Source organism: Desmodus rotundus, chromosome 2, assembly GCF_022682495.2.
Source record: "Desmodus rotundus isolate HL8 chromosome 2, HLdesRot8A.1, whole genome shotgun sequence".
Lineage (NCBI taxonomy): Eukaryota > Metazoa > Chordata > Mammalia > Chiroptera > Phyllostomidae > Desmodus > Desmodus rotundus.
Window position 1 is genome coordinate 205682981 of NC_071388.1, and position 24882 is coordinate 205707862.

General features: G+C 49.2%; 1 long non-coding RNA gene across 1 annotated transcript; it reads right to left on the reverse strand.

The window, feature by feature from the left end:
- Window positions 1-656: 656 nt before the first annotated feature.
- On the reverse strand, window positions 657-20294 carry LOC123480141 (uncharacterized). The gene is made up of 3 exons (XR_006656027.2): window positions 19981-20294; window positions 15316-15478; window positions 657-1513 (listed from the first exon to the last, which is right to left on the reverse strand). It is a non-coding gene; the product is annotated as an uncharacterized lncRNA (long non-coding RNA).
- Between the last annotated feature and the right edge of the window lie 4588 nt (window positions 20295-24882).

The window sequence follows — 24882 nt, forward strand, 5'->3', positions numbered from 1 at the left end:
CCTCATTATTTTTGCTCAGCACCCAACCCAGTGCCCGGCACAAGGAGCGCCCCAGTAGGTGCTGGCCGGAGGAGTGGATGAATCACGGCGCCCCTCGCTGTGCGGCTCCCGCCCCGCCCAACCCACTGGAACAATGAGTTGCCAACCCCCTCTGGCAGACAGATCCCACTCCCCACTTGAAATAGCGCCTCTCCACGGGAAAAGCTGCCTCGCTGCCTCCTTCCCGCCCACCTGCCATCAGGATATGTTGAAGGAACGCGACTCTGAAGCATTTTAAACATCTTTGAGGGGATATGTTAATGCAGAGAAGACACAGTGATGGCAACAGAGAAACACAGGTATCTGTTCCTCTCGGGCTCGTTTTCTGAAAACAAGTTCATTTTCCCAGCATGTTCGCTCTCAGCTGGGCCTTCTTGCCACAGCCACGCAGGGGTGGAGCTGGGAGGTAGTGGCTCAGGCCCCCTGCCTGTCCCCGGCGTGGGCTCAGCCCTGCCGGATCTGCGCTCTTCCAGTGGGGCAGGCATCTGTTTTCCAGTCACTGGGGCTCTTTCTTTGTGGGGGCTGATGTCCCTGGTCCAAAGGCAGGGGCCCCATTGCACACGCTTTCCTACAGCCAGGAAGCTCTATTTTTCCTTTATTCTCTTCCAAGAGGGGGGTGGTGGGAGTTGAGGGGAAAGACGAAGGAGGGCACAGACCACCGGGTACCCTGAAAGGAACCCTTGAGTGTAGACGCGAGGTGAGGGGTCAGGCCAGGAAGAGAGGGACAGGGGGCCGTTGTTACGTCTCGCAGTTCCTGCCCTTTAAACTGTGTACACACTTATGTACAGATTACTTTGACAAGAATGTAAACACAAAGTAACGATGAAAATCACCATGCTATTCCAAACATCAGAAATAACTTCAATTTTATAAAAATAATGAACAAAGGATGAGGTTGAAATCAAGAGGATGAGGAAATCCACATAAGACCGAATTTTTTACTGCATTCTAACTTATTTTCTCCTCCATGACCAGGTTTTGTTGCCATTGATTAGTTTTGCTTCTTTTATGTAAATCCCTGGACCTCACAACGCAGATCCGAGTCTTTACCTGTCACTCAGGGCTCTGTCTACTGCCGGGCACAGAGCTGGCATCTGGTGTCTTCTCAAGGAGCACTGTGGGTTTGAGTCAAAGTGACCCGATCCTCCCCGAGTGAGAATCCCCTCAGATTTTCCCCGGGGTTCCTTTAAGCACCCTCTGCATGAAAAATCTTTCTCAATTTTCTGTAGAACTTCACAAAGACATCAGTTGTTAACTTGCTTAATGTTCCTTTCAGAAGGATCCGCAAGATAAATTTTCCTCTAAGAGTAAAATCCCCAAGGAGTCGGTCTTCTGATGCAATGTTATCCAGCCATGAAAATTGTCACCGCACGTTTGCCCGAGCTCCTAGGGCCGCAAGCCTCTGTCTGCCAGGCAGGTGAGCATGTCGGGGCACCTTCCAACTGATGGACACGCTAGAAGTTTTTGTTAATGCCTGTTCAGGAGACAGAGAAAAACTGCTTTTCTTCCTTTTGTAAGGTGTTGATTTTAACAGGATAATAAAACACTCACCATCACAGTGTCAGATTTTAACATACTTCTCCCATAATTAATTGACTAACTGTCAAAAATGGCCGACTCTGGGATGGTGGCAGGAGAAACTTAAATATCTGAAATATCTTATTGTGCTAAAAATATATGAATGTGCTCATCACTCATTCCCAAGTGATGGGGTTGAAGTGGCTTTAGGTGGTGAAACCCCTTAAACGTATGTAGAAGCACATGCATGCCTGTTGGTTGGTGCCCGCCATCTGCCAGGTCTCAAAGAACTCCTAAAAGTGCATCGAGTTCCAAGAAAGGAGCTCACCTTCACACATCACAAGGCGCAGATGGAAGTGAGGTGACAGGACCCAGAGAAAGCAGAAACCTCAACAAGCTGAGTCAAACCTCCAAAGACTTCAGCAGCTGAATCCTCTGACATAGGGGATAAAATTAGCAGTTTAATAATTTCAAGGAAAAGAATTAATGAAAGCTTTGCATTAGGGCACAAAAGGCTATACATGCAAACAATAATATTTAAAAAGCAAAATTAAACATTTGTAAATAAAAACACAATAATTCAAATTAAAAACCCAATTAGACATCGCTGAAGAGAGAATCTGCGAGCTAAAAGGTAGAAGGGAAGAAAGCCCCAGCACAGGGATGCTGAGCATCAGAAAGGAGAAGTTTGGGAGCGTGGGGATGTAATAAGCAGAGGAGACAACCGGTAATCACGGTGGCGTGAAGAAAACTGTGAAAAGGCAACAGCTGGATTAATTCTGATACAAGATGGACAAAGGGACTCCACACCGAATGAATTACAGTGTGATCAACAGTGTCAGCACACCAAAGACAAAGAGATACAAGCCAGTTGTCTTCCAAACGGTGACAAATTGGAGTGATGGCTGATGTCTCACCTGCACTAAAAAAATCTAGAAGGCAGTAGAATGACATCGTCAATAAATCAGGAGAAAATAACAGTTGAATACAATTTTATGTCCCCTGGGAGGAAAAACGTAGCTTTCAAGACTGAGGACAAAATAAGGTCATTTCAGACGAGGGAAAACGGAGGAAGTTTACTACCAACAGATGTTCACTGAAGGCGGTTGTAGTGAACGGCCTCAGGCAGAAGGAAAGTAGTTGCATGTTGACAGTGTGAGATTTTAAAAAGCACAGGCAGACTTCCGGCCAAGATGGAGGCATGGGTAGACACACTGTGCCTCCTCGCACAACCAAAAGAAGGACAACAAATTTAAAAACAAAAAGAAACAGAACTGACAGAAAATCGAATTGTATGGAAGTCCAACAACTAAGGAGTTAAAGAAGAAACACTCATCCAGACTGGTAGGAGGGGCGGAGACGGGCAGCTGGGGAGAGAGGACTCACGGCAAGGTGGTGGTTCTGGCGAACCAGGCGGCCCCACATTTGCATGCAGATAAACCGGGAGGAACAACTGGGGAGCGAGACAGACCGTGCAACCCAGGGTTCCAGCATGGGAAATATGAGGCCTCAAACCTCTGACTATAAAAACCTGTGGAGGTGAGGCAGCAGGAGAAACTCCCAGCCTCACAGGAGAGGTCGTTGGAGAGACCCACAGGGTCCTAGAATGCACACAACCCCCCATCCAGGAATCAGCACCAGAAGGGCCCACTTTGCTTGTAGGGAGTCAGGGAAGTGCTAAAAACCAGTTGGAGAGCTGAGCAAGAGGCATTGTTCCCTCTCGGACCCCTCCCCCATGTACAGTGTCACAGTGCCACCATGTGGGTTGCCCCGCCCTGGCGAAAACCTAAGGTTCCACCCCTTATTACGGAACAGGTGCGCTGAGACAAAAAAAAAATGAAAAATGAAAGAACAGATCAAAGCTCCAGAAAAAAATACAACTAAGTGATGAAGAGATAGCCAACCTATCAGATGCACAGTTCAAAACACTGGTAATTGAGATGTTCACAGAATCGGTTGAATATGGTCACAAAATAAAGGAAAAAGTGAAGGCTATGCTAAGTGAAATAAAGGAAAATGTACAGGGAACCAACAGTGATGGGAAGGAAACTGGGACTCAAATCAACTGTTTGGAACCAAAGGAAGAAATAAACATTCAACCAGAACAGAATGAAGAAACAAGAATTCAAAAAAATGAGGAGAAGTTTAGGAATGTCTGGGACAACTTTAAACATTCCAACAACCGAATCATAGGGGTGCCAGAAAGAGAAGAGGAAGAGCAAGAAATTGAAAAGTTATTTGAAAAAATAATGAAGGAAAACTTCCCCAATCGGACAAAGGAAATAGACTTCTAGGAAGTCCAAGAAGCTCAGAGAGTCCCAAAGAAACAGGACCCAAGGAGGAACACACCAAGGTAAATCATCATTAAGTTACCCAAGATGAAAGATAAGAAGAGAATCTTAAAAGCAGCAAGGGCAAAGGAGAGAGTTGCCTACAAAGGAGTTCCCATAAGACTGTCAACTGATTTCTCAAAAGAAACCTCGCAAGCAAGAAGGGGCTGGAAAGAAGTATTCAAAGTCATGAAAGGCAAGGACCTAAATTCAAGATGACTCTTTCCAGCAAAACTATCATTTAGAATAGAAGGGCAGATAAAGTGCTTCCCAGATAAGGTCAAGTTAAAGGAGTTCCTCCACCAAGGGTTCCACCAAGCCCTTATTATATGAAATGTTAAAGGGATTTATCTCAGAAAAAGAAGATCAAAAATACGAACAGTAAAACAACAGCAAATTCACAACTATCAACAATCGAACCTAAAAAAAACAAAGACAAAAACAAACTAAGTAAACAACTAGAACAGGAACAGAATCACAGAAATGGAGATCACATGGAGGGTTATCAGCAGGGAAGTGGGGAGGAAAGGGGGAAAGGTACAGGGAATAAGTAGCATAAATGGTAGGTAGAAAATAGACAGGGGGGAGGTTAAGAATAGCATAGGAAATGTAGAAGCCAAAGAACTTATATGTATGACCCATGGACATGAACTAAGGGTGGGGGCATGTGGGTGGGAGGGGGTGTACAGGGCAGAGGGGAATAAAGGGGGGAAATGGGACAAGTGTAATAGCATAATCAATAAAATATATATTTTAAAAAGCATAGGCAAACACATAGACAAAGCTAATAAAACTGACTACATAAAGGGATAATAATAATTTCTTGAGAGATTAATTTTTTAAAAGATGGAGCTGATAGGCGTAATATGCCTTTGGGAAGGAAATAGTTAGAGTCAAACTATTCTAGTGCCCTTACAGCTTTAGATTTTGAAAGGGTAGCGATTTACGTTAAAATTAATTTCCAGAATAAAGACAACGTAAGAAAATTAAGTGTATAACTAACAAACTAAAAGAAGGAGAGAAATGAAGAAAGAAAATTACTCAATTATAATTTCAAAGAAAACAAGAAAGGGTGGTAAAAACAGAAAATCAGAATAAAGAGAAAGCGCAAAATGAAGATGTTAGAAATAAATCCAAATATATCAATTACTACAACTTAAAAAGAGGATTGGATATGTTGGGTTTAAAGATGATACCAAATTATACTTTTGGAGCAGACTACATTTTTAAAAAATCTAGCTACGTATTTTTATAAGAGGCACACTAAATTATATGGCTACAAAATAAAATAAAGTTTGAAAATAAAAGGTTGAGGAAGAGCTGCCAGGAAAATATTAATCAGCAAAGGAATTGTGATATGTAATTGATAGCAGATAAACTAAACCTTAAGGCAGAAAAAAGTGTTACTGCTAATTAGGTTACTATTTAATTCTACACGTACACTTCACAAGGCAGATGGACCTATCGACAGAGCTTAAAAATACGGGGTCCGGCAGAAGTAAGGCCTACTTGATGTGGTTGCTAGGGTAATAACATGGGTGCAATAATTTATAGTTTTAATTTGAACTTTTCACCTAAAATGTTACCATATTTTTCATACTATACGATGCACTGGACCATAAGACGCACCTAAGTTTTAGAGGAGGAAAATAGGGGGAAAAAACCTGCTCCACCACAGCCTGCCCCCGCCAAGTGAGCCAGGTAAGCTGCATTCGGACTATAAGAGGCACCCTCCCTTTCCTCCCAAATTGGGAGGGGGCGTGTCTTATAGTCCAAAAAAATACAGTATATGGTGTGTTTGAGTATGATATTGTTACATTACAGAATTACATGCTTATGATTTTGTAATGAAAAGGGCCGTTATTTGTGCTGGACCCTGTACAGAGAGCAAATATCAACAGACCTGCAAAAAGAAATGAAAATCACTCTTGTAGTTGGAGATTGTAACATACGTCCTCCATCATTAACAACGGCTGACTTCAGGACCGTGGCAGGGGAAATGGACGGTAACTGTGAATGTCTTGCTGTGCCCCCCAAATGAAGGAATGAGGGGCCGTGTCCAGAGAACCAACGAGTCACCTTGAAGGGGCTCCCGTTGGCCAAGTCCAGGCCAAGGTGAGCATCAAAAGGTGAAAGTAACGGAGCACAGTCACACCTTGGTACTCATCGGCTTCAGAACTCCTCAAACCCCGTGCTCGTCGCGTTGAGACGAGAAAAATAAGTTTCAGCACTCGGCGCTCGCTTGGGACGCGTCACACTTGCTAGAACTCATATGAGTCACCACGGCACCCAGCAAGACGAGAGGCTTCACCGTTCAGGACCCATCGGTTTTGAGTTCGGAATGAGTTAATGACACATCCAAAGGAAGCGACAGAATGAGAAAAATCTCTCGTTTGGCAACCGGGGTAGTTGAATGCCACAGGCAGAGCGGCCGGCACATTTGAGCGCTCTGCAGATTACACCTGTTTATATTCCCGTTTCGTTATTTGGCTATACTGTTGTTTTTCCCACATCGCCTGGGGAGGAGGGGAAGATGTCTAAGGTGATAAGGTTTTTATCCAGCCTGTTACACTGTTTCATGAACTATCACTAAGATTAAATTGAAAAATGAAATGGTGTTCTGGATTAAATCAATGCCATTTGGTCATGCTGCTCCCAGAAGCGGCCTGTGTCTTCTTGTTTGTTTTTATTCTTTGTTTTATAAATTACGCATTCATTTGGCCTCAAATATGTGCTCAGCAACACTGCTGCTCCCCGCTGGGGCAGACCCACCAGCACCCACAGCGTCCCGCACTCATGGCATCGCCCGTCCACCTCGGAGTCGCCCGTCCACCTCCGAGTTGCCCAGGAGTCGGAGGCCGGCCACTGGCTCTGGGAGAAGACTCGGGCTGAGGCCAGGCTGGGAAGGAGACTGCTCCTCACCTTCTCCCGTCTCACAGCTTTGGAAGTTTACGCCAGATGAATCGCAACCCTTATATTAAATAAGTACAATTAATTTTTAAAGACAAGATCTTCACTGAATTAAACCTGCATCCTGACAACTCTGAGAACCCCTTCGCCAACCACTAACTTGACTCATAAGTTGAGATAGTAGATTTCATCTTTATCCCAACTTGGGTAAATGTAGCATTTTTTAAAATGTTACATTGTTGAGTTGGCAGGCAGTAAAAGTAAAAATGCAAAACGGAAGCACCACATGTTAAGGTGCGTCTCAGAGAAAAATAATAATGACACTCTTCTGAGACTGAGTGAGAAGGCGGAGCAGTGTGTGAGGGACACTGGGCGGGTGAAGATGCTCAGGTCAGAGTCCAAGAGCCACTTCCAATACTGATGGGGACACTATGTGACTCGGACCCTGCCCGCAGGATCCTGGGTCGTGGTGGCAACAGATAAATACACACGGACTACGAGTCCTGTGGAGAAAAAGGGGCTGCATGGCCGCTCTCTAAGTGAGACAGGACGAGAGGCCAGAGAGAGCCCAAGAGAGAGAGAGAGCTGACCCCGCCTGGACAGGCTTTTATTGCTTTTCTGGGCACATTACAAGGAAGATGGTCCTCATTCACTATGCACAGGTGCACCACAGGTGATTGATTACCTTTTAAGGACAACAAAGGACAGAATACTGCTAATTACTTCAAAGAGAAGGACGTTTCAGCTCAAGGGGGAACGGGGTTGAACTGGTTACACTCAGTACTCCGGTCGTCTAGCACAGACTTTAGGAAGCTAAAGATACTCAGTAAACATTTGCTGCCTCAATTCAGGGTGAGGGAGTTTTAGCAAGAGCAAGTCTCATAGCAGTCTGGGTACAATGCAGGCCTGATTTCCCACTGGAGAAGCTATCCATGGACGTGGGTCCCGCCCACCAACCTCGCTCCCCACTGGCTTTTCCGAGTGGGGGCTGGGCCACATTTCCCACGTGTGGAACAGTTCCCCACAAATACCGATATCAAGAAAGTCAGTATTTGCTACAAAAATGTAAAGCAAATCCACAAACAGTAGATTTTTGAGTGGTTTACGGTTGGAGGAGGACCACAGTACAGTAGCACTATGTGTGGCTGTTGTTAAGGTCTTCTCTAATAAGCTAACAATCTTGTCAGGACTCGCACCCACGACAGGCATGGGAGGCACCAGGAGCGGACGGTCACGGGGTGCACACGGGTGTGCGAAGGTCTCCAAACACCACCGGCCCCGTCTTGCCTTTCTGACTGCGGAGGGAAGTCCAAACAAACAGGACCAAGTGACACCGTGACACACCACAGGACAGGCAGTGCTTGTCATTCATATCCTGTGTTATCATCTTGACATCTTTGAGCTCATTTTGGAAAGGCCCGTGGCGGCTTTGATCCGTGTACTTCTAGCACATTACATTTTTCTGGTATATGGGGCCGCTATTCAGATTCTTATTCTTCTCTTCCTGCAGTAAGTGTGTATGGAACTTGACTTGGGTGCTTTTCTGTCGCTCATCTCTGTGATTGGTTGTCCTGAAGTTTCAGAACAGCAGCATGTATATTAAATTCAGGGCGGGGCAACAGTGGGTTTACAGTCGGGAGTACGTGGAACACAGGGCCGGTGAGACTCTTGCCATAACCGTAACCTGCAGGTCTTTCTCCATCCAAAGGACTAAGCCTTCGTTTGCCCACCGCCGCTTCTGTACTGTGACTCGCTTTCTGAGATTTCCTGGTTTTGTTTCCTTCCCCTATTTTTACCTCAACAATCTTTCCCCTTCACCCCTGTGTCCTTATCCTGCTAGTTTTGATTCTGCCCCAGCGATGTCTCCTCCCTGGGGGACCTGCCCCGAAAGGGAGTTCTGGGGGCTCAGGTCCGCGCCCTCGCCAAGGCTGCACCCTCAACCAGAGGCGGCCGAGCATTCACCTGTTGTTACACTGGGGGGGCGGAATTCTCGTTCGATCTACTTTCTCAGATGGGTCCGCCACGCTTTCCGGGGAGTGCCTGTGGGCTACTTTGTGATTCTCCTTGTCCGAGGTCCACTGGACCCCCGTGCCTCCACTCAGCTTCACGCTGCTGATAATACCTCGTACTTGTAGCTGTTGGTCGTATGTCCCGTCAACAGAATTTCGGAGATTATAGGAATCCCTCGTCACCTAGCCGTGTGGCACATGTTGTCCAGCCACCTTGGTTTTGCTATTCAGATGCTCTGTTTACATGTGGGATCCAGGAGAATGAAAGACTATGCTGTCCCTGGTTGAGAATCATCTATTTGCTTTTAAAAAGTTGAGTGTTCCCTGGCTGGTGTGGCTCGGTAGATTGAGTGCCGGCCGGCAAACCGAAGGGTCGCTGGTTCGATTCCCAGTCAGGGCACATGCCTGGGTTGCAGGCCAGATCCCTAGTAGGGGGTGCGTGGGAGAGGCAACCACGCACTGATGTTTCTCTCCCATTCTTTCTCCCTCCCTTCCCCTCTCTCTAGAAATAAATAAATAAATAAATCTTTAAACATAAATAAACAAATAAAAAGATGAGTGTTTCACCAAATTAGAAATTGGTAGAAAACGTTATGTTATGCTGTGTCATGTCATAGTATGTTATTGTATGTTATGCTATGTTGTCTTCTATTACACATGCATACACATCTATTATATTCTCAGGGACTTCCATGTTTCTCCTTGGCCTCTCCCCTCCGCAGTGGTCCAGGGCAGAGCTTCTCGGTTTTCCTGTGCACGTGATTCACCTGGAAACCTTATTAGAGCGCAGGCTCTGGTCCAGCGTGGCTGGTGCGACCAGTGACTCTGCGTGTCTTCCTGCTCCAAGGTCACGTCAGTGCTGGTGGCCCACAGACCACACCTGGAGTAGCGGCAGTCTGGGCGTCTGCACATTGTCAGCACGTGTCATACGTGACTCTAATAAAGGTTTACCTCGGGAGTTTCCAGAAGTACGTGCTACCCTTATTCTTTCTAACCATAATAGAAACTGGAATTCCGTGCAAAGTACCCTGAGACCGGCATTATAGTGCACGAGATCACATTCACTCATTTAATCCTCCCTATTCTCATTTCTATTTAAGTCGGGAAATAATGATCCAATTAACTTGCACTGTGGTCGGAATTGGGATGAAACCTGGATTTTTTATTCCAGACTCCTGTCTTTTCCTGCTGTGTCACACCCCACCTTACCCGGGTGTACACAATGTCCCGTTTGGTCTTTGTCATCCTTTCCCCAACTTTTCTTTATTTTGATTCGAAATATGTATCATTGAACTTGAAACAATTTTCCCCACTTGTTGGAACATGCGCCTCAGTTCCGAATGGCTGCCTCCTCACTTCAGCTGCATCTTGCCCACAGCAATGCAGCTCCGTTACCGTGGCTGCTGCTTGGAAAGCGAGAAAACCTCATTCGCTGGTTAAACGACTGTTCTCGAGGTGTCATAGCGCGGCTTCTCATTACGCGAAGCTGAAGTAAACGTGATTTAAAACACTGCAATGTGGATAGGTTGATTTATTCTGTTGCCATCTAGATTCACATTAAATAAATCATGTTCATTGGCCCTGCAAACAGTTTAGGAAGGCGCGGAGAAAGATGGCACTCGGTAATTGGAGGGAAAAGGAACCACGCCAGTTTTACAAAATACCAAATGGAGGCTGTCCTCTCACGGAGCTTGCTCCTTTGCAGCTGCAGCTTCTCCGATGGAGCAAGGTTGAGCCCTGCTCCGGGGAGAATGGGGGACCCTGTTCATTCACGTCTTAGCCAGCACCCCGGAGAGCATCTGCTCACAGGCTCCTTCCGGCCTCCCATCTGAGGTCTGATTGCAACCCGCTGCTGAGGAACAGGGAACTGCATTTGAGACGTGCACCCCGTGATCCTGATGCTCAGCCAGAGTGGGAAGCCGCTGAGTGGGCACCCCGCACACCACACAGAACTCACCCAGGACACCAGGCTCTGGGAATCGAGCTTCACTGGCTTGGGTGGCCATGCCGCAAAGGAGTGTGACCAACACGTACCTTCGCTTGTATCTCCCACCTCCCCGCCTAGCCTTGCTGGGCGGAGGCCCATTTTTTGCCCCTGACAGTAACCCCAGCAGGTCCAAATGCTTCTTTCCCCTCTAACAGAATCGATAGCTCCACCCTGCAGCCAGGGGAGCCTTCTGGCCCAGATACGGGGAGGATGGATTCCAGGAATCACATCTTCAGTAGCCCACGTAGGAGGCCAGCTTAGCAACCCCGCCTGTGGTCGGCCACGGGGGTCGCCTGCCTCCGAGGCAGGCTGGAGTTGGGTCCATCCTTCAGGCCAGAGGGGCAGCATTGGAATCGCAGCAGTTCCAGCACTCTGCACCTCTGTGCGAACCGGGACCCCCACCCCCTTCGACGTCTCAGCCCACGAGGTGGGGACCCATGAGCAGAGGGCCGGTGAACATGCTCGAAACCACCTTGGCCAGGGGTTTCACTCTGGGCAGATAGTCCCACAAACTGAAGAAATAGAATGTGAGTTATAGAGGTTTGCTTTACAATCAAGCATTCTACAAATGGAAAGCATTTTTCCAATCCAAATTATGAGAGACGTGGGTGCGCAGGGCCCTGGAAGACTCGATGAGGGGATGTAATCGGAGGGACCACAAAGCATGACAGTTCAAACCTATCGTCCACGTAAGGAGATAGCCTCTGAGACGGTGCGCAGGCCCGGGCTCCGTACCAGAGCTCACACACCCGGGGGGCTTAAAACAACAGAGACGGTTCCCTCGCAGCCCAATGTGGAGGGCTGGTGCACCGTGCTCCCTCTGAAGTCCCTAGTCAAGAGTACTTCCTAACCTCTTGTAGCTTCTGGTGGCCCCAGGCCTTCCTCGGTGTGTGTGTCTTCTCCTCTTTTTACAAGGACGCCAGTCTCCTTGGGTCTCCCCACTCCGGTGTGGCCTCATCTAACTAATTGTGTTTGCAGTGACCCTACTGCCCAATACGGTCACAATCTGAGGTCCTGGAGGTTAGGACTTGCGTATATCTCTTTAAAGGGTACAGTTCAACCCATAAGAGATGGCACATTCTCATCAGACGCTTTAGTGACAATAGGGAAGTCCACGTTAGAGCCCGTGCCACCCCAGGGCAGACGTGGGAGCCACTCGCTGGAACGTCCGCAGAGCTGAGCAAGCAGAGGATTTTCCCTGGAAACCCTGGGACGAGGTCCCTGGAAGTGTCCTGGGGGGCATCAGAGAAGGGCCCGCCCACCTCTCACCTCTGGGCCCGAGAGAGCAGGTCAGGGCGAGTCAGCGCAGCCCAAACAGTCTCCCCCAGAGTCAGCCCAGTACTCGTTTTCTCCCAGGTTCCCACAAAACCGATTCACTCTCTGCCGAACTCTTGCCTCTCTGTGTGAACTGAATTGTGCAGCTCACCCACCCGCTCTGCTGGTGTGAAGTCGTGTGGGGGGCGGTAGCTGCTGCATTTGTCAACGCCTCTCTGCCCATCGCATTTCTTTCCCTATAAAGACCAGCCCTAGGGTCACAGCAGCCAGCACAGGTCAGCAGTCTGGCGCTCGACTGGGGGACCCCAGCAGTCTGCCAGCGCTTCCCAGGGGTGGGCGGAGGCAGTCGGGACCTGCGGGTACCATCTCCTGGGGAGGCAAGGCTGGGAGGCAGGAAGTTGGGGCTCAGCATCTCCCCCCCCGAAGGAGAAGGTGCTTCAGCCCCGAGAGCAGGTGAAGCCAGGCAGGGACATGCGTGGCTCAGAGGACACAGAGCCTGTGATGAGCCCTGGTTGACCTGAGCCCGTGCCAGGGGCCGGTTCCTGAGCCCCACCAGCTCTCGGGAAGCCCCGTGTGTATTCCTGAGACCCTAAACCTATTTGTGCTTCAGTTCTGACAGAACCCCTGGCTCATCCCCTTGAACTTCACTGCTGTTGAGGAGATGAACCCAGGAGGGCTGGCCCTGCACTGCCCCCCACACTAAGCCTGGGCACCATCTGCCAGGGACGGTCCCCACGCCGGCCACGCTCCACCTCCCTCCATCATCTGCCCCCACGGGACGCAGGTGCTGCAAATACTTCGGGCAGGATACATTTACATTCATTAAATTAATTAACAATAACTTTGCTCATCTCCTTAGAATTCAGTTAATTAATTAAGTAGGCCATGAGAAGATAGAACAAAGCTCCTTTTCTTTCTCCCACTTGAAAGTCTCCCCAAGTCCCCATCCTCACAGCTGCCCCCCGACTGGGGCAGCTGTTCCCATAGGCCCTTTGCTGGGTGCAGTCCGGGGCCTCACAGAGGACTTCCCAGGAACTGTTTGAAAAGGCCTTTGCAGAGAGTCAGCTGCTCTTCCTTACATTTTGCTCTTCCTCCCCCTCCCTCCCCATTAACTTCTGCTCTAGGACCCTACCAAGAACAGTCTGGAAGGAGAACAAAGTCATAAAAGGAAAATGTGCAGGGTGGGGAGGGGCACCTGCACCCCCTGCCCCCGTTGGCCCTGCTGAGGTGCTGGCTGGAGGCTGAGCATGGGAGACAGGGCGGTGAGCTTGGACCCCTGCTCGAAAGGCCAGCGGTACCTCGACCCTTCCCACAGCCCAGAGGCCCAACCAGCTGCAGCCACGGGAGCTCAGCCAGCCTTTGTGGAACGCAAAAAACGTGTGAGTCACAGGAGCAGGGATTAGAGCCCACCCATGTCTTGGCTGATGTGTGTGGAGGACTGGGTGCGGGGGCGGGGGAGGTGGAGAGGGGAGGGATGCCCGCAGGCAGCTGGATTGTGTCTGGGACCAGAGTTCACAGACGGGGCTGGGGAGGTGGATTCAGGGGCTTCCCAGGGGCTACTTAAATGGGTCCTTCTCCCCATTTGGTTTTTGTCACTGAAGGGGTGTGATGGCTGCCTGGAGGCAGGCCAGGTGAACTCCCAGAATGCCGTGCCTGCCATTGACTTTTTTTCTAAATGGAGCCAGTGACCTCTTGTCCTTCACTCCCCTTGAACATACTATGCAAACTGCCCTCTAGAAATGCTGGGCTCTGGTGTCCAGGAATGGACAGGACAGCAGGAAGATTGATGAGGGACTGGACAAGAGCAGGGTCATGGGGAGGAAGGACAAGAGCCAAAGCCATTTGCCGCGCGACCTCCACCCACACACTTGGACATGTACTGGACTTCCCCGGCAGAAGGCTGGCCAGCCTTGCAGTGCCCTGGGGGGAACAGGGAGCACAGTGACTCGCAGTCCCTGGAACTCTGCCAATGCACCTGGGATTATGGAAATGCACCTGGTCAGTCTTGAGGAAGCAGCTCCTTCAACCTTGTGATAAAGCCTGACAATGACCACGGCTGGATCCCTGGGACACCACCACGGCCTCCACCCCATGGATGGCCCCCAGCATCCGCCAAATCCCCTGTCCTCCTACACACAGCTTCCTTGGCAAGAAAGGCAAGAGACGGCTCTGTCACCACCAGGGCCTCATTTCTGTTAATTAGCCTTTAAAAGAGAAATAGCTCAAGCTTGTCACTCTAATACTAGATTTCCTGAATTCTTTGGTGAAGTATCTCTGCCTTGTTTCTTCCTAGACAGGCAGCCGAGAGGAGGAAGTGGAAGTGGGGAGAACAAACACGACACCCCCACTGACCAGCACGTCGGCAGGGCTGGACGCAGCCCCTCGTTGCGGCTTCACTTAGCCCTTCCAGGTGGGTGTTATTCGAGTCATTGAAAATGAGGTTCCAGGGAGTTGTAAAAGTGGCTCAAGCTACTTGAAATAATTGGGGGGAAAACTCTCAACCCAGGGGTTCTGCCAAACGGGGGGCCGCTTGACTGCTGCCCCGATGGTTCTGGGAGCTGTCACACTGGCCTTGAGCATGTGACAAAGCCCCATTTCGGGAGCTGTGGCTGAAGACCTACTGGTCTCCGGTAAAATATCTGGTGACTAATCGCAGCCACTTTTGGGCACAATTCAACAGCCAGGAGATAGTCCTGGATGTGCGTCTTGGCGGCTGCCACCTTGCTGCGAGATCAACTGCGGTGGCAGAATTTGTGTTGGGGATGCCATGTCCTCACCACGCCGCACCAACCAGCCGGCTGTGTTCAGTCTGCCTACCGCATCCCTCCTCCTGCTTCGCAATGTCTGGACTGCAAGGCGCAGAAGGACTCACGTAGCCCGATCTGCTCTGCTGTTTGCCTTTGGGTTGGGGGGTGGTGAGTTAGCGAAGTGGACGTTGGCCGACAAGAGAGATTGTTTAAACTCGCCAACTTTCTTCAACTCAAGGAAAACAGAAAGAAAATAAACTCACTGTCGCTGACAAGGTAGAGAAAACTGGCCACAATGTTTAACTCAAACGAAGACCACAAATCAACTCTTATCCAGGTATAGTCCAAAAGCACGTCAGTCACTCTGGGTTCTGAATCAGGGAAAGGTTTTCTCAGTTGTAGCTACAATGTTTTTGTTTCAGTGGGTATCATTGTCAGATGAATTTTTAAATTTGATTTAACAAACATATCCACACCAGATCCTGCTGTAAGTGACTTACAAATATTCACTCCGGAACCCTCCTAAAGAAACTGTAAGGGCGGGACTTCTGCCGTTCACATATTGCAGGTAAGAGAACACGGGCGGAGTACCATCCAGGTTCACCAGCAATTATGTAATGCTGCCAAGATCCAAATTCAGGGTCCACTCTGCTATGCCTAAAACTAAAAAAAAAAAAAAAAAAAATTAAAGGAAACAAAAAAACCAAACAAGTCCTTATTTCTTAAATAAATTGCAAAGAACCGTTCTCTGACAGACTTCACTACTTTCCCCAACTCCATTGCAGCATCTTTCTCCTCTCTGCACTCCACACCCCTGAAGCACAAAATTCTTCCTTCTGGGGCAACAGCCTCCAAGTCCTTATCTTTGGTTCTGAAAAACATTCTGTAGCCTATTAATAAACATGCCTCCTTTTTAGATTAAATTATTATTCACAGCACACAGAACAAAACGGACCTGTTTGATCTTCGCTGAATAGTATCTCTTAAGATATTAGAATGACAAGATCATTTCTGATGGATGAAAACGACTCGAGGCAAGGATGGGCTGTAATAAATTAGGTGGCAGACTCCTTTTTCGTTCTGAGATCTCTGATCAGTACTAAGAGTAGATTAAATGCATTCCTTCCAGGAAGAGATATGATATCAAAAAATTCTGCTTTCAAATCTGATGGATTGGTGTTTATCAGAATACATGTGGAAAGGATTCTCTATGTTAGGAGATTTTCTCCTGAGTTACTAGTATCCATGTATTACACTATATTTCATATCTGAAGGCTTAGCTAATGCATTCTATTCCCATGTCATACATTTATTCCCTTCCCCCTGAAAGCACTCCACCGCCCCTGCTTCACCCAGCCTGAATCCCACTTTATCAAAAAACAAACAAAAAAATGACCATTCTATGAAATGTCCTCCCTGAGTCCCTGTCCTTCCGCTGTACTCCCAGCAAAATGCCGCAGCCTGATCTGGGTCCACAGCCTGCCGACTCAGTCCTTTCATTTCAGTCCTGAACATGCCGGGTTCGGGCCAGAACCAGTTCCTGGTCTCCGGCCTCAACTGAGTCTGGGCGTTCTTCTCGAGTCTTTTCCTTGTTCTTGGTCATCTACTGTGGGGGCAGAATCATAGCCCCCAAAGGTGCCCATGTTTCAATCTGAAAAACCTGGAACATTGTACTTTACATGCAAAAGGGACTATGCGGATGTGACTAAGTTAAGGAACAGGAGATGGGGAGATTATCCCGAATTACTCTGTGTGCCAATGTAATCACAAGGGTCCTTATCAGTGGGAGGCAAGAGGATGAGGGGTGGAGAGAGACAGAGAAGGAGAACAGAAGAGGGAGGAAGCGGGAGGGGGCAGAGAGAAAGAGATTAGAAGGTGCCACACTGCTGGCTGGGACCAAGAGCCAAGGAATGCGGGTGCCTCCAGAAGCTAGAAAAGTCTAAAAAATAGCTTCTCCCCTAGAGCCTCCAGAAAGAGCACAGCCCGCTGACACCTTGATTCCAGCCCAGTAGAACACACTTAGGATTTTTCAAATGTCTAGTCCTGTAAGAGAATAGTTTGGGTTGTCAAACTCACTAAATTAATGGTGATTTGCTACGGCAGCAATAGGAAACTAACACTCCTTTTACTCCACCAGAAGATGCATCATAACATCACCTCTCTCCTCACCAGCTCTAGGGCCTCCTGTATCTCTCAGCAGACAACTCCACCTACCATCTCACAGTAAAAAATAATGAGTCATGTATTTCTTTATTAGTCAGTCAGCAATGCCCCCCCACATACACACAAACACACTTGTTCATTACCCTGATTCTTGTAAGTAACTATAATTTGGTTTCATGGATCACTCTCTGCAGTTTCTCTGTTTTCAATGTTATCAGTTCAGCTCTATCTTCACTAACTCTTCTTTTCTGCTTGGTTTTGGATTGATTTCCCCAATTATGTACATTTCTTAAAGTGAAAACATAGATTATTAGTTTGAGACTTTCCTTCTTTTCTAATAGAAGCACTTTAAAGCTATTAATTTTCCTCTGAGCACTGCGTTAGCTGCACCCCTCAAATCCGGGTATGTCGTGTTTTCATTTCCATTCGATTCACAATATTTCCTAATATCTCTTGTGACTTCCTTTCTGACTCATGGTTATTTAGATGCCTTTTGTTTAATTTGCAAGTATTTGAGATTTTCCGAATATTTTCTGTTATTCATTTCTAGTTTAATTCCATTATGATAAAAGAAACCCTGCCTTTTCAGGCTATTGTTTTTCTTTCTGTCAGTAAATGTGCTCATGCCTTACCCATTCTCAAAAAAAGACCCATCTTTTGATCCTACTTTGCTGTAGCTATTATTCTCTACCTCCCTTTTACACTCGCTACCTCCCCTTCTTCCTTCTGATTCACTTCACTTCTGAGCCGCTCAGTGCTCCTTTGATTTGTTCCACTTTCTTGCACCTGCGCCTCGGAATTCCGGTTGGTTTCATAAGCACTTTTAGCCCTCTAACAATCCTTCTTTTTGTCTAAAATAGCCAAGAATCCTGCTTCTATCCAAGAAACTTGACTGATGTAACTTAAAAGCACCTGAAATGTGCCCCTCAGCCACGTGTCATAAATCCTCTCCCAGTTTCAGCATCTCATCACCATAGCAACCACATCCTGTGATATATAGCAGCAGACATAGAGGCGTGGTATTAACTGCAGCCAAGTGAGGAGAGCATTTAAGAAGGAGGAGGTAATGAGTTGTTACAGCTGCCCCAGGAAACTAACACAGAATCGGAACAGGTTTGATGCTGGTGAGCTGACAGAGTAGTAATGAGACGATGAAGCTGCTTTCTTGTGATGGAATAAGATCGAAACTCTGAAGGTGAAGTACCCTTGGACAGAGAAAAGGTTAGCATCCTGTTAAATAGAGAAAGGAAGACAAGATGACAAAGGATGATAAAAGTGCTTCATGGGGACAAAATAGAGAGTCACAGGCAAACCAGGCCTAACCAGCAGGCTCCTTCCTTCCCAGGTGCGTGGGCAGCCCGGGGAGATGCTCAGTTGCGCCCACAGTCACCATCAGTACTGATGGCTGGTTTCCCCGTGAGATTCTCCCGCCTGATTTCTTAAAGCCAGCCTCTTCTCTGTTCTCTCCTCCCCTCTGACCACCTCACCTTTGTCTCTGCCCACTGACAGCATTGCCCCTAAGCTCTGACTTTGCACTCACTGCTTATCAACCGTGGAAGGGAAACTGAATCCCCGCCTCTACTTCTCCCAAAGGGTGGGGAGGGGAGGGGTGGAACAATAAGAAAGGAGCTTATTTGCAGTGATCGAAGTCAAGAACAAGAATGGTCCCACAGAATGAAGTTTTCCATGGGGGCCCACGTCAGATGCACAAGGGTGTGTCTCTCCTTCCTTCAACCAAAAGGCTAAAGGTGGGGGCAGTGAGGCCAGGACAGCCCCAGCACCCCCACCCTCCACCTGTCTCTGCTTCCACGAGGCTCAGACAAATACAACTTGGAGCATTTCTTCACAGGCGCCTTTTCTGAGTAAATTTCTTGATGATGTTCTGCAGCAAAGCAAGTGAGAAGTCTGGGGAAACGAGACTTTGTCCCACAGTGCAGTGGAATAAAGGCCAAGGTAACAAAGAGAAAAGGTACAGCCTGGGGCAGGGGCTGAAGGGCTTTCAGGAGCTGGAGCTGAGAGCAAGACTGCCCCCCCAGCACCCACGGCAGCCCCTGGAGCAGCCCACACACCGTCCCATTCTGACGGCACGTTATCTCGTGACAATCCTTTTTTAACTTAAAACAATTTTTGAACTACTTAGATTTGAACATTATTAGATTTGCCCTGGAAGTTTGGGTTTTCCATTTCTCTCGAATTATTGAAATATCTGCCAGAATGGGGCCGCAATCCCTCATGGCGTCGATGGGCTGGAGCTCAACAGCCACAACGCCCCTGAGCCAGGACACACCCTTGTCCCCTGCTCCACACACTGCCCCCCCCCCCACTGTCCTCCTGAGGCTGCCGTTTGTCCTCACGCTCACCTGTTGGTTTCCTTAGATGCCCTGACTTCTCTGCAGGTACCTGAGTTTGCACTCCCGTCACAGCCTCACCCCAGTGATTTCTGAGCAGCGACCAGCCTCTGCAGCAGGACTGACCCGTCTCCGCTCGCCTTCTCAAGCTCGAATTTTACAGGCATTTTAAAATCTCATAACACACGTCCCGTTCCCAAGGTGGCCCCAGAGCCAGCAGAGCCGGACAGGCTCTAGCCACACCCTCCCCCTGAGAGTGCGGGAGGCAGTGGCAACTCCGCATCCCTCCCTTCCTGCCCTGCTCTGGGGGGACCTGCTCGCCTCCTCCTTCCGATGTTCCAGATGCCATTCCCGAAGCGCCGTGTGCCGACTGCGGCGCTGAGACTGTGCTGGCACTCGTCAACAAACAGCAGAGGCTGCGTGCAGCCAACTCCAAACGGCTTTTCCCATCATTTTGTTGTCAGTTACTGACATTCCATTTTACCGCATGTCGCTTAAATAAGATAGATTTATAAAATATGGTGGTGCACAGAGATTTTCAATTTCATGAAATCTGAACTGTAATGGAGTTTTTAAAGACTCCTCAAAACACTGAATAATTCTCTCCACCATTGAGAAAATGCATTCCTAGTTCAAAACCAAAATTAAACCCACCTGCTCTGAACATTTACTCTGTATCACAAACCGGGGTCAGCGTATGCAGATTTGGTCTGTGTCCCTGTCCTTCGAAATGTGGTATGGCAGTCCCTCCCATCAAACTGGAGTCTACTCTCCTGCCCCCAAATCGGCGCTGGCCATGTGACTAGCTTTGGTCAACAGAATGTGTGAGGGGGGACTCTGGGCCAGTTCCCAGGGGCCTGTGTGAATCCCCCCGGCTCTCGAAACCCCACCTACGTGGTGGAGGAGAGGGGCCACACTCACGACGCAGGAGAAGCCGCGGGCACAGCCCACCGCTCGGCCCCACTCGAGCTCAGGACAGCCGCCGGGTTCTATGGACTTCGGTGTGCTCGAGTGCGACTGGCACTGGCCCACGTCCCAAGGGAGACCTCGCCAATTAGCACATCCTGCTGGGGTCAGAGTTCATCACCAGGATTCGTGCTAAGGGCAAGAGATCTATGTTATCACATGGTGTGTTTGCCTTTCTCCCCAGCTCTCCTGACTTCTGAGAAATGGGACATTTCCGTGACTGGGAGGGAGCGCCGAAGCTCTCTTCTCCACCCAGGGCCTCGAGTCAGGAATGATGAATGGGGAGATCCGGAGAAGCGGGTGTTTATTTAACTAAAGGCTCCAAGTTCCTAAGCAACCAGGAGAATAGGCCCATAAAATACTCGTCTCTCTGCCAAGGGCAAGACCGTTAGCTGAAAGGTGGCCTCACCGTCCATATTAATAAAAGCCTGCAGAAACCGGCCGATATCGCAACAAGCCCCACCTAAAGCTTCAAAGCCAACTAAATACATTTCAAATAGGTCATTAAATTAAAATGGAAAACCGAACACATTGTATGTTTGCAAAACGTGAACCCCGCCCAGACCCTTCCTGGTGCCCGGTGCACAGTGACGGACTTCAGCAGCCAGGGCGCGCCAGACTCAGGAAGAGACAAGGGTTTCTTTCGCTGGCGCTGGGGTTTGCTCCCCTTTCCCGGTGACTGTGGGCAACGGAGAAGGAAGTCAGGAAGCCGCTTGGGTGCTGACTGCGCCCCCGCCAATGGGCATCACTCGTTCGTTCTCAAAGCGGGGAGCAGGCCAGCGTCACACGCCGCCAGCTCGATCTTTTACTAACGTCATCGGCAGTGAAATAGGCCACTGACTTGATGTCATGTGAGAGAGGCGTCAGAGGCTCTTGAGAAGGTGTGACTGACCGAATGAGAGGGTTCTGGCGGGCTTGTCACTTCCGGAGCCAAAACAAGAAGGCAGGTCATGACTCTGCCCGAAACGCAGCTCTGTTCCAGAGGCTTCCGGGCTCTGGACATGCACACAGTAGGCTTGCCATTTGGCTTTAACGAATCAAGCGTTTATGTCTGTGGGCTTCAGAGGTGTGTTCTAGTCTCAAGCCAGGTGGACTTGGCTCACTCTCAACGGCTTCCAGAACAAATCACCTGGACTTAGTGGCTTAGGACATTGCAAACACGTTTATCATTATCTTCCGGTATACAGGGTGCAAGTCTGCACTGGCCTCGCTGGACAGAACTACGCTGCCCCCAGGGCCGCGCTCCTTTCTGCGGCCTCTCTGGAGAACACATTCCTCGCCGATTCCGGCTTCTGGAGGCCACCTGTGTTCCTCGGCCTGCGGCCCCTGGGACTTCAGAGTCAGCCAACAGTGCGTCACTCTGATCTGCTTCTAGGCCGCATCTCCTGTGACTTGGACCTCTGCCCTGTTGCCCTCTCCCACTTTTGAGAATCTTTGATTACGTCAGGGCCCATCGGGGTCCTTCAGGAAAATCTCCCTGTGTTAAGGTCAGCTGATGAGCAACCTCGGTTCCATATACAACCTTCATTCCTGTCCGCCATGTGACGTGACAGGGTCGCAGGTCAGGGTTTGGGATGCGAACATCTTTGGGGGTGACTATCCTGCCCACTGCATTAACCCAATTAGCCACGGAAGCACCCTGCACCCAGGAGATTTTTACACACGTACACACCCTGCACACACACACACACACACACTAACATATTTCAGGCCTAAATCCCAGGAGGAGGTGGTCACCAGCGCTGGCCCAACACCAGCTCACTGCCTTGCCACGCCTCGGCTGCTGCTCACCCTCCTTGCGAACTTGGGTCTTAATCACAGCAAACGATCCGGCCTGCACTGATGTCTGAGCCTTTGAAATGTCAGCAGAGCAAGGTTTAAAAATACTCGGAGTAGGCCAGTTTCGTGCATTCATGCAGAAGCCCCATTTTATCCAGGGAGCCCTCTGCAGGTGTCCGAGAGCCCAGGAAGGGACATACTCCCCAACAGGAAGGTGACAAGCACTCCGTGGTCCCTTTGTCCCTGAATTTGACTCCAACCTTGCGTGCAGGTCTGGTCGGTGAGATGGAGAAGAACTCTACCGCAGGCTTCAGGAAAGACCTTCCTTGCTCTTCCAAGCAGACAAGCAGGAGGAACAGATGTGGTCTATCCGCACAGCGGATATTATTTGGCCCTAGGAAGGAGTGACGCATGCTGTAACGGGGGCGAACTTGAAAACATCACGCTAAGCGAAAGGAGCTGGACACAAAAGCCCACCTGCTGCATAACTCCATTCGAGTGACGTCCAGAAGAAGCGAGCCTGTAGAGACAGAGGCGGGTGAGTGGTTTCCAGGCCTGGCGGGGAGGGGGACGCGCACTGACTGCTGATGGGGACTGAGGGATGACAACGTTCTAGAACCAAGCAGAGGTGATGATTGCGCAACATTGTGATTGTTCTAGATGCCACTGACTTGTACACTTTGAAATGGTGAAGATGATGAATGCTGTGTTATGTGTATTGCCTTGCAGAAGAGAGAGAGGAGAGAAAGTGAGAGAGAGAGCCAGGAAGGAGCAGGTGTGCTCTGCGACTCTGCATGGCCGTGAAGGACAGTCATGCCGAAGCTGTCCTGCGACCCCAGGGGACAGGCCGGGCTCCCGCCCAGCAGCCCAGGAGGGCCGGGTGCAGAGGCACAGAGAGATGGGGACCCGGCACCTGCTGTGACTGCCACATCTCTTCCAGCACATCCGGACCTCCGGGTTCCTTATTATGGAAGGTCTTTTTGAGGCGCCATGTAGCAGCGGGACTCCTTGGAATAATCACTGTCACCTTTCATTTCTTTTTCAGCTAACTGCTGACCTTGGAAAGTACAGTGTGCCAAAAAAATAGTCCTTTGAATTCCCACAGGGCAAGACACTGCTTTCCTGTCCTCTTGAGAAAGTCTCTACCCCAGCGGCAGAACTAAAGAGCCAATCTGGTCACAGGTCCATTCCAGAGATGATCAAACTCATTTTGATGGGGGAGGGGCAGGAACACAGGAGCAGAGCGCCCCTGGCTGATTTGGTGTGGTTTTTGTTTGTTTCCTGTGGCGCTGGAACTTTAGGGGCATAGCGTATAAACACATCTGGCAGGAATCATGGAGGAAACAGCATCCTTTTGGCCCCGAAAGAGTTCAGTGTGGCCGCTCTGCCGCCTGGGTGAGGTGTAAACACGGAGGAGACTCACTCCCCTCCAGGCCCAGAGCCTGCTGCTGAGAATCAGGCTATTTGCCCACATCTTCCATCCGTCTCTTCAACCAGCCCCCTGGTCACCGACCCCAAACACAGTTAGCTGTGTGACATTTAAATTCAGAAACCAAAACTAAGTTTGCGACTTAGGCTGAGAAACCCCTACAGGGGTATAGAAAAGATCTGGTCCCATGGGAATTCACAGGCAGTGGTTTGGGGACGAAGGTCTGGAGGACCGGCAGTGAGGAGGAAACGAAAGGGTGTGGGGTCTGGCGGGGATGGGAAGAGCCCGGCGGGGTCCTGCTCTGGCCGATGAATCTGCCCGTGAGCAGGTCTGCTGGAAGGGCCTCGAGATCAGCCACGCAAGGACACGTAAATTCTCATGAGGCTCTGAGATTTCTGCTGATCTCATTTTCTTCCTTACAGCTTTATCCTGGTCTGCGGCCATTCCCTCGATAGACACGGAGTACCGTACTTTGCCGTGTATAACACGCACCCATGTTTTCGTGTGCATCATGTTATACCCACGGTGCGTGGTCATTGTGCCCACGTATAATGCGCATCCTTATTTGTGCCTCAAAAGCTTGGGCCAAACAGTGCTCATCATACACTGCAAAAGACGGTCTGTTCAAAATGTTTTAAAAATCTCACCTTTAAACATAGTTGTAATTCACACAATGCGCAAGGCAAAGCAAACATCTTTCGAAGAGCCTTTGTAAAAAGGACAATTGCTTTTATATCTTCAAGCATTTTCAAAACCTTTTTAGCACGTTTTAAGACCTGTCAATTGTGGGAATGTTTTTCCGGCTCAACAAAAGGTCCTGACGTCACTCTCCTTGTCATTTTCTTCTCTGGGGACAGTGACCGGTTCACCCAGGTAGCTTTGTCTTTAGCTTGTTCCCTAGAGCCTTACTGATAGAGCCATCAAAGAGTCACTTTATCTACGGTCACTGTTTTCAGTCCATTCAACCAAATTCAAGGAAACACACGTTTTGGAAATTGATGTTTAAATACAGCCTTAAAGGCATTGAGTGGAGATGGGGGATGTTGCCTTTATTTTGCACTCGGAGTACCTAAACTCTGGAGTACGTCCTGCGATAAATAATGTCACAGCCCTTCTGGGTGGCCAGGTAACCCCCAGACCATGAGAATTCCTTCATCAATCACAAAGCCGAGGGGAGAGCCGCAAAAGGACTCAGTTCTTCCTCGGAGACGGTTACGGTTACGTGCGGCGTGCGGAGTGTTCCTCTGCAGGGGAGGCAGTGCTCTCTCCAATTTACTGTAGACAAAATGCCAGCCACACCCACAGCCGGACGCCCCCAGCCTGCCTCCGCGCTCTGCATGGAGAAAAGACACAGTCCCTTTCTCTCTGCCAAGTGTGTACAG